The sequence below is a fragment of the Platalea leucorodia genome (genome assembly GCF_965183815.1).
Source record: "Platalea leucorodia genome assembly, chromosome: 2".
NCBI lineage: Eukaryota > Metazoa > Chordata > Aves > Pelecaniformes > Threskiornithidae > Platalea > Platalea leucorodia.
The window spans coordinates 116,453,044-116,467,095 of NC_138824.1; the positions used below are offsets into that span (position 1 = coordinate 116,453,044).

General features: G+C 38.0%; 1 protein-coding gene across 2 annotated transcripts in view; it reads right to left on the minus strand.

The window, feature by feature from the left end:
• Window positions 1-14,052, minus strand: part of EPHA6 (EPH receptor A6) — a gene marked incomplete at both ends in the record, with an annotated part of 510,935 nt that overhangs the window by 65,717 nt on the left and 431,166 nt on the right. The window lies entirely within an intron of this gene.

A 14,052-nucleotide genomic window follows, 5' to 3' on the forward strand; every position in this document is an offset into this window, starting at 1 on the left:
GCACAGTAGTACATTTTTTCCTGTGTAAAAAGTCTCAGATGCCTTAATAGTGTTTTTGGATAGCCTTTCTGAAGTGTGAAGAATTACCAGCTTCTTTTTTGTTAATTGAATGTTTGGTCTCAGCTGCAGATGTGCATCTGCCACCAAATCAATTTATATTCATCTGCATCCATTGGTTATACCCTGGTTTTGCATTATAAGCTTGAATGATACATCACTTTTAAGCTCTTAGAGATCACAGCATTTTAAAAATTAATGTTTTCTTTACTTCAGCTTGCTAATGATGACTAGTTGTATAGCCTAGTCTCTTTAGTTTCAAGTACATGAATGACCTAGATTCCCTTACCTTTACCATTTCCTTACTGTCAAGGGGCTGACATGTCCATGTGAAAGGAATATTCTATAATCTAGAGAAGTAAACAAACAGCAGCCTGATGCTAGAGGATCTCGCTATATGCAGAACTCTCTCAAGCAAATTGTAATTTCTAAATTGTTGCAGACAACAGCATCTTGCAATAAATAGGGATGTAAAGCTGGCTTTCAGATGGTATATTTTGTCAGGCCTGTTACCCAGAAATTTCCCTTTTTGGGTAAATCAACAACTAAAACACCTTTATGGAAGATTTGCATTTGAAGGGAATGACAAATGGAGCTATTGCGCTTCAAAACAGTGCCCCTAGTTTCCTGTTAGTAATCCTTTGCTGCCCTATGCTCTCCAGAAGTTATTTTCTAAGGTTCTCTAGAGGTTCACAGGCTCTCGTTACATCTTTTATGCTCCTCAGAATCATATCCTTAAACAAAAATTATTTTCACACTTATTTTGTAAAAGCAACTCTTAATTCTTCTACGTTCTCTCACAAAATATCTACCTCTCCAAAAAACCCCCAACAAACTGTACTTCATTTTGCTCAGACCAACAGTATGAACTTCTAGGCTAAAGTAACTATGAAATGTATCTATATGAATTTATCTGTGGATTTAAAAAAAGAGATTTCAGTATTTTTCACTAGATAATGTTTATGAGTTTTTAAACTACTCAGTGTGTTCCTTTAGTTACTTGAAATGGTACGCCTTAACACAAAACCAGCTCTTCCACATGATAGCACAGGAATGGCATGATCTGGTAAATACACCAAAGTAGCATTTGTCTTCAAACAGGTTGCTGTATATTGGAAGAACAGCATACCATTAAGTATTCAGGAATTTTGGTGGACAATAAATTTAGCCACTTAGGCTGATGGCTTCCCATAGACTCAGTCTGTAACCCTCTCCATCCTACCTAGATCTCAAGTGAACTTGATGCAAGATTGTGTCAAGACACCACAAAAATGAACCCGGCTCCATCACTTGATTATCTTAAGCAAAAATCTTAAATCTGGATCCTAACACTAACTTCTCAAATAATCTTCTTTTAGTGTGACAGCACTTGATAAAAGCCATCCTATTTTGCCTGCAGGTTTAATGTATGACTGAAGATATTTATGTATTCCAAGCTGGACTGTGACAGGCAATCCAGTGAGACTTTTAGTCAGCATAGTATTTGTCTTTGGAGTACCTGTAGATCAAAAATGTCTCAGCTATTGTTTCGCTTGTTTGAAGATATAGTAGAAAACTCTGCTACACAGCAGATTCCAGTCGGTACATTTATCATCAAAGTGGTAACACACGGGTTCTATTCCCAGCAAGCAATTATTTTCAAATAATTGTATAGGTTTACAAATTTCATACAAGGATCTCTAAACATTTTACAAATATAAGTACATCAAGTGTCAGGAAACATAATTTAGGACACATCTTATTTCAAAGGTGTGGTAGGAAAAACAGGTTCAGAAAATCAAGTGGCCCTCTCCATCTAATCAGTATAGTATACCCAGCCAGGCTGTGTTTGGTTACCAATACACAATGTTGTATTTTCTTCCCTAGCTCAGTACCCTGTAGAGACACTTAAGTGACTCCACTGTGTGTTCGCATTGCATGAACAGACTCTCCAGTTCAAAAATGGTTGAAGGAATGGGACTAGCAGTTGGGTGTGGAGAAGCTGGCTGAGACATGAGGATGAGCAGCTGACTCTGGCACATCCAATGGGAGAATCCAACATTGGGCATCTCAGTCCAGAGACCGAGTCACCAGTCCCAAGGGCAGGCAGTGGGAGAGACTGGGCTGTCCCCTGCGAAAAACACAGATATTGATGTGTATAGCTGTTGCACTCCATCAGTTCCAGATCTGGGAAGCAAACCCTGAAAGCACATCTCTACTTCTGATACCCGACATGTAACAGAGCGCAGCCTGGGATGCCTAACCTCCAAAGGGTCAGAGGGTGGCAACCAACCCAGGACTTGTATAGAACAAAGGTCTTGGTAAGACAAAAGGCCATGGATGACATTAGTTGATGTTAGTTTCCTTTTTAGCTGCAAAGAGCAGGTGTTATCCTTTATACTGTGGTACAATTTGAGTCCAGAAAAGATTAAGGTCTGTGCTGAACCCTGTACAAACACAGAATACTGCTATTGCTTTAAAGAGGACTACTTGGCTCTAGACAAAAAAAAAAAAAGGAAAAAAGACTATTACTTAGATTATGAAAATCCATGTTGCTCTTATGGTACTAAGGCAGATGAATTCTTCATCCTCAAAACAAGGACAGGAATGAAAAAAGGAGGGGGGCAGAGAAGTCTTGGACAGAGAGAAGCAATCTTTGATTATTTTATCATGGGGCAGGCTAATGCAATTCTGGAAAGCATTGAATTATTTTCCTATATTTATGATTGCTTACATTATGAAACATGGACATCTTTACTTGAAGAAACAAGTTTAAGGATAGACAGCAGTGGGAGGTGATACAGGTGGGAGCTGGAAAAGCGCTCAGGGCTCAGAAGGATGGCACAGGCTGCAGCACAGAGACAGCCGTCCCAGCGCTGCGTGAGCCTGCTATGTGAGCACCCGTGAGAGCTCACACGTAGCCCCAGGGAACTCTGTACACGCATGAGAGCATGCACCAAAAGGCACTCCTGCGACCGATGAGGAGTCCCCTCTGCGGCATGGGTGCGCCTCACCAGCTAGCTGGACACTCAAACTCTAGTTTAAAGATTTGACCAGTTCAGGTGTTTTCACACAGATACAGACATAGGCACTAGACAAGTATCTGAAGAAGAACAGGGTTAATTTTACAGTCTAGATCCACATAAGAGAAGGCATGGAAAAAGGACACTGAAAAAGGTGTCAGCTTCAGCTGAGGACTTGGAATAAAAGACAGAGGTCAAGAGCATCTAGGGGCTAAAAACTGCAGACACTGCTGGAGGAGAGCACACAACTTCATGTTTGAATTGGGGGTGGGCAAAATATAAAAAGGTTTGAAGATGGATTCAATGATCAAATCAGCCAAACAAATCATTCTTGCAGCAGCTTTAGATACCCAGCAGTGCTGGAGCAGGGAGTACAGCAAGAAAATAGACTTTTAAAGTAGAAGAATTATATAAATAGTATTCTGAAGCAATAGGTTTTAAACCCAAATATGGATTTTACACACTATGTATATCACATTTAGCATTTGCAAATGTGTAACAAATTTATCATTTTACTACATCCATAAGATAACAATATGAAATTGTATTTATACATGACGTGTATTGATAACACAGCCAGATTCACTGTTTTCATAATTTCTGTGAAACTGTAAATATTCCCACCCCACTCTTCCCCAACACCAGTCATGTGTCTGGGATATTGGCTAAAGCAGCTTCCCCTCCGTGCACAATGCACATGGAGTAACTCTGGCTCTGGCGGATCCATTTCAGACTCCCAGCGTCTCAGAAAGCCAGATCAAACCCGCAAGAGCAGTATCAATGCTTTGCATGACCCAGGGAAAGGACATGAATTTCATTACTCAGAACTTAGATGAACCTGTAGAAGGTGCGGGGATTATTCCTTGTTTTGATGCAAAAACTACCTTGTGACAAGTGGCTGACTGGTTTTGACAACGTGGGTTTTTTTTTCTCTGAGAAAGTTTTTTCCCACCCAGCTGTACTGTAATGCCTTTCAAATAAAACCAGCATAAATGAAAAACATTCTGTATCCATGTAATGCCACCTCAGAATATGTTACAATTTTGTATTTTCTATTGATCAATCTGCTCGACGTTTTCTTTAATAGGCAGAAATGCAAAAAAGAAAAAAAGCTGTACATTGCAGAATAATGTAAAATATCAATTATACTTAAAATTCACATCGCATATATTTTTAGTTCTCTTTCTAATTTTTTTTTCCACAACACAAGATTTTGATAGTGTTTAATTTAATTGAGTGGTAGAGTGATGAATAAGAGGAGAATTTGAAGTGTCATATCAATGACAAAATATTCAGTGTGTTGTCTCCTGTTGTCATTTTAAATAATGCAGCAAAGCCCACTTTAATGAATTTTTTATGTAAGATCCTCCAAAAAGAATACAGTTAGTACATGCTCACTTCTACAGTCTTTACTTATAATGAAATCTTTAATACCCATCATGGGAATAAATCTGTTACCATAAACAGAGGTTATTTATTCTTCCACTTAAAACAGCAAAGGCTTTGAATCTGCTCCCTAGTTCATATAAGAAAATATTGCTCCATCACTTTAGGTCCGAATTCATGTGTCCAGGTAGCCTCTCAGAAGTCACCTCCATATCAAGCATTTTTTCACTCCAAAGCCATGTTCTGCTTTTGGTTCCCCGCTAACTTACTTCCCTTAGGTAGCGGTAAGCCTTTCAACACTCCAATAGCGTGCAAAGCACCCACAGTAGAATTGCGTGTGCCTCACTGAAATGCCCAGGGCTCGGAAGGCACTCCTAGATCTCACGCTAGGTCTGTTCCTTACATATTGCTTCAAATAGGAGAACCACTTGCTGTGGCACTACAGCTTTGTCACTCCTGCTACTAATAATGATGCATCAGAGGAGAACTAATATTCTGTAAGGTTTTGAGGAAAGAAAAGCGGAACTGTAACGAGAAAGCAGTTGCACCTTTTCCATTATTTGTTTTCTTATTCTTGCCTTTCCATAAGAGAAGCAAATGGAGTGCAGTAGAGGGTAAAAGCAGAACAAATAGTTGTTTGTCACTAGTTGGAGGTTGGGTAGGTGAGGGAGAAATAATGGCTAAAATTATACCATAGAAATACAATAACTGGCCCAAATTTTGATATTTTCTGCATTTATACTTTCCAGCCGTATATCTTTAAAAAAAATTTGCATTTCTTCAAGTTTCCATGTGTTGGTTTGGTTATCTGTGTTATCTCTTTCTACATATTTATTAGCATTACAAATACAATATGGATGAAAAAAGTTCTGTTTTATTCCTGCTGCTTATGTTTACATGAATATGATAAGCAGAAATAAAAAAGGAACATCTTCATCATTAGGGTGAGATGGCTTATTAGACTCCAGATGTACACACGGAAGGGAACCAGAGCTGGTGCATTTGCAGACCAGCTCTGAAAGCTGCTGCATGAACTATTCTAAGTACATCTAATTCATCCCATTTCAGAGTCTTACACTATTTTTCAAATACTAATCTATAAACAGATAAATCTTTGCTATTTATGGTGAAAAGAGATGAGGTGAAGTGACTTGGCTAAGGTATCACAAAAACCAAGTCCTCAGCCTGCAAGAAAAAGCTGTGGGAACTACTGTATCTGCAGAAAGCGTGTACAAAGAGGCTTTGCATTGCCTTCATGTTCCCTTGACCCTGAGAGGGCAGTGCGCCAGCCTGGGCCCTTGGGATAAACTAATGTACCTTAAAAAAAAATCTGAATGATGGCAGTTGCCAAAGAACTTCCACAGATCATTACAACAGCTGATGTGTGCATCAAAATCTGGGTCATGTAGCCTGGAACCATTCTGTCATCTCCATGCCTTGTAAGGACCACCTTATGCTGACTTGAAAGAGGTTTTAAAGAGATGACAAAATCACAAGTCAGAACAATGAACAGAGCTCAAGGACTGCATTTTTGACCATCCTATCTCAAATATTAGGTTACATCATCTAATTTTAAATCAAGAAATCCCAGCAATAAAGGCAGTCTTTATCAATGTATAAGTAGGAGGGAGAATGCAGACTAGTTTCTTTGCAAGAATAGGTAATTTGTTAATGACCAGCCACAAAAAATTTGGCTGCTCAGTTTTAATTTAATTATGTTCTAGGAGGGGAAAAAAAAAGTTTTTAATAGAACTGATTCTGGCATAAGATTTATATGGCTTGAAATTTGACTTAGAACCCTAAAAATTCCAGCACTTACACTTTAGCATTGAAACAAAGAACAATAAAAAAATTATAATAAATAACAGATTCTATTCAGGTTCAGTTTGAGAGAGATACTTTTGCCCACTTAGATTAACCAAAAAAATTCACCTCACTTTTTTAATAACTGAATTTCAGCATATTTCACTTAATCTAATGACATTTCACCCTTAACTTACTCTTTAACATTTTCAATGTTCATACCACTCTACATCCTCTTGTGGAAAGAGTGAGGGATGTTCTTTGGTTCAAAATTAGTCCACAGAGTCTGACTGCATCAAGGATCACTTGCCATATTGACCCCAGAGCATGTAAAGGAATTTAAAAAAAATTAAGTCTGTGTATCAGGGGCTTCTGCCCTTCATCAATATTTAGTATGCCATGATACATAACAGATACTTATGGAACATAAGAAACAAAGCTTATTTAATCTCTATTGTGAATTTACTCATTATCATAGATGTGTTATATTTAGAAGCTATAAGCTACAACAGAAATTTGAAAATGAGCAAAATAAAAAATTGCATACATAAGGTTACACTAAAACATGTTTTTTTGCTTTCATAAGTATAATGACATGGTTAAGGTATTATTTTAATCCTATTCTGAAATGTCAGGGCATTTTTTGATTATTCATTACTATGCCTGATTGTGATCTTTATAAGATTCTGACATGCCTTGCGCTTTAGAATATCTTTTATGTATTTTTTCCGTTTACTATTTGAGCACACGTGTTCTGCTCCTATTTCCCTTTGGTCTACATAAACTTTAAACTTCTGAGCTATACAAAACTGATGAGCCGCTACCTCCTCCTTCATTTTTTATGAGTGTCTTGCTGCTTTCTACACACAAGAAAGGCATCATTTCTGATTTCAAGAAGCAGGGGAGGTCGCATATCAATGCTCCTGAAGTTTCTGAAATCCACAAAGGAAGCTTCGGTCGTAACATGTGTGAGTTGCTAAACCCAAAATTAAGAAAACAAAACATAATGACTCAGGGGGCCAACAAATAAATGATGCACTGGACCTAACACTGTGACATTTTTGCGATCTCATGGGTTTTTTTCTTATTTCTCTTTGATGTTTTGTACCTTCAGGACATGAAGGCACACATTCTCAAGCTTCTCCCTTCACCTCCGATTTTGATCATGAACAAAAGCCAAGAGTTACCATGAAGATGGGTGAAGCAGCAAACTTTAGATGCACAGGTTTTTAGACAAGCATATACATCTTGAAGAAATAAGAAAAATATGAAAACTCATCGACACATGAAGAAGAAAACCAAAAGCATTAATCTCCCATAACTTAATTCCCGTAACTGTGGAGACATCTCCATAGCTAGCAATATCTAGAATTTTTCTGAGAATGAAAAAGGCATTTCAAGTGAAGGAGTCAAATTTTCATAACTATGCATCATAAACTGGTCATACGAGTCAGTCCAGAGTTGTCTAGTCTTCACCAACTGTATAAGGCACCTAAACAGGCTTGTTAAATACCAGCGTGTAAAATCCAGAGTTAGGCTGATTATTTCCCATACACAGTATTTGGGCCTGGGAATAGTACTTCAGCAGTACTACCTAAAACAGACCAAGAAAACCTAAACATTATTCAAGTTTACTATTCCCTCCATCTCCCACCTCACAAAAACTCAAACAATTCTGAATCTGTTTTCACATCCAGTGTTTTACTGCTAGGCTAAAATGGGAGTTCAGATTTTTTTTCCTTTCATCTTAAAACAAAGAATAACTGTGTGTAGCTTATTTACAAATGCATTTCTGTGTGTATCCATCAGGCTCCTCCAGCTTTCCTCTTCCTATGTTTCTGCTCCTGCTAGTAATGAACAGCAACTTGCTTCAATTCACACGCTTGTTACAATAAATTACCACATTTTCTGTAGTCAGATTTTTAAAAAATATGTAATAGTAGTTTATATTATGTAAAAATGACCACATATGCAAATAAACTTTTCTGAACTTCTAGGGCTAAAATATTTGGAATTGTTTACGACGACAACCTGAGCATGAAATGAGCTATTTAGCAAGGGTAGAGAATGAAGAACTTTTATCATGTCCTACACTCAGGGCTTAATCCCAGTTCTATAGTTCAAGCTAAACCCTAATGGACCAGCACAAAAAAAAGTTTCTCTCACTATCATGTTACGTACTGCTCATCCATATTTTGGTTCTGAAGTACTTCCTGCCTGCCTAATGGAAAAGTCCTTATACATTTGAACTTCTGTCCTCAGAAAATACATGCCATTATGTATTAGTTGCAGGGTTTATAGGCTAGACATGCCAGGGAAATAGCACTGAGGCTGGAAAGAATAAACTGGAAGAGCCATTTGGCTCAGATATCCTAGAAAATGCATATGCAATAAAAGAATCAATTTGTTAGTCACTGGGAAAGGATTAGCAATTTTCATTTAACAAAATATACAGCAGTTTAGGTGCTGGAAACCAGAGTAGGGAAAAATGCAGTAACTGAAAAAAAATAGAAGTTATTTTTCTCATTATTGGAGTACCATAATTATAGTTGAGTTTCACTACGAACAATTGCTCCTTGATGGTTCTTGTTGAGTAATTTTGTTCAGTAAGGGTCTGTCAATACAATTTGCTTTGAATTGTCAGTTTATACAATATCAAGAATAATGGGCTCACTCAGGTGCACTTGGAAATTGTAATAAAATATTAATTTTGGGAAAAGAAAACTGATAATCATCTGGTTTAGTATTCTACAGTTATGTCTGAGTTTTTTGAGAAGCTCTCTGTAATAAATGTGAACATTACAATGCATGTTAGACAAACAGCCATAGACAGCCAGGCAGTAAAACACTGAAAAGGGGATATCCTCTGTATAATTGTCACGGTTTGACCCCAGTTGGCAACTAAGCATCACACAGCCACTTGCTCACCCCCACCACCCTGGTGGGATAGGGGAGAGAATTGGGAAAAAAAAAAGTAAATCCTGTGGGTTGAGATAAAGACAGTTTAACAGGACAGCAAAGGAACACAAAATAACAACAATAACAATAGCAATAACAATAATAATAATGATGATGATGATGATAAAAGAATATACAAAGCAAGTGATGCACAATGCAGTTGCTCAGCACCCACTGATGGATGCCCAGCGCGTCCCCGAGCAGCAATCGCTGGCCCCCAGCCAACTCCCCCCAGTTTATATACTGGGCATGACGCCATACGGTATGGCATAGCCCTTTGGCCAGTCCGGGCCAGCTGTCCTGGCTGTGCCCCCTCCCAGCTTCTTGTGCACCGGGCAGAGCAGGGGAAGCTGAAAAGTCCTTGACTGGTGTAAGCACTGCTCAGCAACAACTGAAACACCAGGGTGTTCTCAACATTATTCTCATCCTAAATCCAAAACACAGCACTATGCCAGCTCCTACAAAGAAAATTAACTCTATCCCAGCCAAAAACAGGACAATAATATACTTTATGTGGAGGAGGAGTCATGTCATTACCTAGTCCAAGACAGCAGTGAGTAAACTGTCCTGTATCACTTCTAAGTTTCTGGAAAGTAAGTGCTTCCTCATTTCTTACATATAATATATTTTTTGAGGTTCACGGGGTGGATTGTTTTGTCAAGCCTAATTTCTTTGCTTCCATTTTCCTAAAATGTAGACGAGCTGGATCCTTGCAAAATAAGTGGTAGGAAATAACTGATGCTCATACTTCATTAAAAAAGTCACATCAAGATACTTTCACAGAAGCTTCAGAGAGGTGCTCTGTGAATGAAATAGGGGGCAATGATCCAGCCGCTGACTACATGGGGAGATCAGAGGGTTCACAAGTAAATTGCAGCACTGATGTTCATAGAAAGGTGTGTGTGGAAAGAATAATTTTGATGTTTTTTTCCCCCTCTCCTGCTGATGTAGTTTGAATGCTGAACAGTATGAAGGGGTTCTGGGAGGTTCACTTAACAGGAACTTTTCCATAGTTTCTCATAGCCTGACACCCATGTCTAGTTGTTCTTGTCAATGGAAAAACTCAGGAAATGAGTTTAGTTTGAAAGAAACAGTAGGAAAGGTATTTGGTTTCCCTCCCTTCCTTTCCAACTCAGCAGGTTTAACAATCTGTCTGACACTCTTCAGAGACAGCAGCATACCATAAAGTTTTCCATCTGCAACTTCTGCCAGGCAATATGGGTATGCATTTACATAACAAACCCTTTACACATGACTGAAATCAAGAGCTGCCAATACACAGCAAGAGTAGTCAGCTAAGAATTTCCCCAAAATGCAGCAAACAACACCGCATTTAGTTTGGAAGAGCTGGAATTTGAAGAAATAGATGCAGCACTGGCAATTTAGTGATTTGTTTTTTCACAACATGCGTATATATGTGTATGTTTGTGTGTGTGTGTATGTGTAATTATGAAGGAAGGGGTAAGCTTCCACGGCTCGTGCCAGTGTAAGGATGACGAGGAGTGTAAACTAAGTGGTTTAAGAATTCTATTTAATATATACAAGGATATCACTTGAGAAAAAGTACTTATTGCTTATGTGAATCCATCTGTCATTATAGACCTACATCAACTAAGTCATATGAATTTGCACTGCTAACAGGTGGGATAACTAGAAACTAAGTAATTTGTGACATAAATGATAGCTAAATCAAAAGGAAGCTATCGTCTGAAAATGGGCTTGTTTTTGCAAAAATCTAGGACAGATATTTGGAGGCCTGCTGAAAGCTTTGCTTCTAGTGAAATGGCTGTACAGCAGTGACAGATTTTTGATGCAACTATCAAATATAAGCACTATCACATTAGCATAGTTACGTCTAGGCTTAAAACACACCTACATTTGAGGCAATCCATTTATGCAGAAGGATGTAACGCCCCATGGCAGCAGCATAAATTAATCTTTATGTTGGCTAAATGAGGATACCTTTTACATAAGTGAACCTCTGCACAGTGCAAAAGCAGACACCAAATTGCATAAAACTGAACATCAGCTCTCAGTGCAGATAATACACTCCCCCCAACTATTGAGTGAAAAGTAGAAAGGGAAAAAAGGAAACCAACAGCTACATTGCGCTGCCAAGCTGTTTTCCATATACTTATTTATAGCAGGCTTTCCAGTTTAGTTCTGTTTCACTTAAAACATCTGTGGGGAATTTTGTAGAAAAAAAAGATGTAAAAGCATTTTGTCTTTAGTAAGGAATAAATTTTCTGACTATTTTGAAGTAAATCTGCCACTTAGCTTGAGTTACAGGTTTTGGTAAATAAAAAACATCTCATTATCTTTGTTCTCAATGACCCTAATAGCAGAATAATGCAGGCACTTTAAGCCTTCCACGTAGTTAAATTCACCGAAATCTTACACATAAGCTATATGTGAAGCAATTAGGTTATAATTCAGAAAAGTTATTAAACGTTAAGTACTTCTGTTAGGCTTATGAAAGCTGCAGTCCAGTATGAGCCCAGCATCTCAGATAATGGAGGTGGGGTCACTGTGCTATCAAAGGCAGCAATCGAGCATGCTTCCCTCCAGTACCAGTACACAAACAGCAATTCTCTGACTTTTAATGAGAGAGGGTAAGCCTCACAGACAGCATCAAGACTGCAATGGACAGTTGATTTTGCCTGCCTACTGCTCTTCTAACAGCCGAAGACTGCCATGATAACACAGATATCACTGCTTAAATACCCTCTTGGAGCACTGCTGTCTGGGGTGTCTTTGTTCCTTGCTAAAGCAACACTCGGAAAAGAGGTCAGGTGTTTAGTGCAGTGTTTTTCTATACAAAGGAAAAAAGATTACGTCCCTTCTTTGTACTAAGGTGATTAAAGATTCAAGGTTGAACTTATATCTTCCACTGAATCATGCACAGTAAGAGATTCAGTTCTGAGTCTCTCACATCCCAGATCAGTACTCCCTTCAACAGATATTTTTTTTTTTTTTTTGTCAAAAAATGCAGTAAACGTGTGGGTTGTTTTTGCTCACGTGTACAGCAAAGCTGGTTTTAGCAATTTAGAAAGTTATCATGAAATGGAAATGGCATCCTCTGGTCATCTCTGTAACAAAGAGAGGCAATTCAGAATTAAGATTGTGCTTAATGTAAATACAAATATGATAAAGTAAAAAAGGAAGAGTTAAATAGCAGCACTACAGATAAGATTGTTAGGGTACATTTGTTAACAGCAACTTCTGACTTGTACTGCGGTGTTTCATGCCACCTGGACCTCACATGCACTCTCTCAAAGGAACATATCTCGTCCACTGGATTTATCACAGTTCTTCACTGGCTTTCAACTACCTGACAATCCTCACTTTACAGAAGATAGGCAGTCTCTCCCTTTCCGTGGGGCTGCTGCTTGGCTCATTTTTTTTGTTGTTGACATGATCAAACAATAACATTTCTTTCCATTGCCTTGCTAGGGTGTATGTTGCACATCACGTAGCTGCATTTCCTTTTTTTCCCTGTTTTGAATACTTCATCATATTGAATCAGAATTTTTAGTAAAAGACATTTAATAGCAAGAAATTATGAACCAGTTTTATTAAACAAATCACATTTAAGAGTTATGATTTAAGTCCAAAAAATATGATAAAAAGCTTTACAAGCACTCAGAAAACAACAGTCCTCACCTTATAAAATAAACTTGTAGGTAGCTACATAGGTGAGAAGCCAGTTCATGAGTGCAGTTAAGCCATTTGTAATCTAATAGAATCAGTGATATGCTATACATAACACTACGTTCAAAACGTGTTTCCTCTTCCACAGTTGTTTGGTTACAGATACCAATCTCATCATGATCCTGACTGCCAAAATAGCCTAAGGGCTATTAAACACTGAGATATCCAAGGAGAAAAGAATCTGGAAAGTATTTTACAAACTGTTGACAAAAGACACCCAAACAGTCATAAGAAAAGACATCAAAGTTGCTGAGACGCTTCTATTCAAAGAAAGAAAGTAAACAAAGCAATAACAGCACTTAAAGAAAAGTAAGAATCGTCTTGTATTAATGAGGCCTATAAGTATTGCAACAGATAAGATGGGGCATAGAGAAGTAGAACAGTTTCTTTTGTGTAGCAAATCAATAACATTATGTGATTTTTTAATTTTCTCCCTACTTTTACCGTAAGAGATTTTTCCTCTTTAAAAAAAAACCTGTAAGTAACATTACAGGTAAGATGTCCTGAAAGGATACAAGTGTGACATTAGCCCATGTACAGATTAATTTTACATAGAAATATGTAGTTTGGAAAGGAACAGAACTGCACGTTGATTCAGTTTTAACTATAATTAAGATACATGTATTTATTCTTCATTTATTAGCTTTGGTGGAAGATGGTTTTTAATGGCTCCAGAAGAGAATGGATAGCATGTTTAGCCTTTCTGGGAAAGGATACCTCTAACCTGTCCTTCTTTCCTGTTTTAGCCCAGTATCAGATAACACCTGGCATGGTGTTCTCGTTCTTGGCCTACATTCAACCTTACGCCAACCCTCCGGGGTCCCCCATGCCATGGTACAGCTGTGCCTCTGCTGGGGACCTCGCCAGAGGCACTGCAGAATACCGTGCTGCCAACACAGGCAATGGCGTTTTCTCATTCATTTTAAGAGAATTATAGTATTTTAAACTGTGATAAAAGTTATTAGAAAAGTTAAGGAGGTTTGCATGAGATAAAAGTTGCAACTACAGAAGCATACAAAGGATTTAAACAGTATATCAATACAAAATTAAATTTTGCCTTTCCAAATTTGTTTTGCTTCTGTGTTTTAGCAAGGGAGTGTAAATTTTTAGGAAAGAGTCACAGAGTCACATAAAA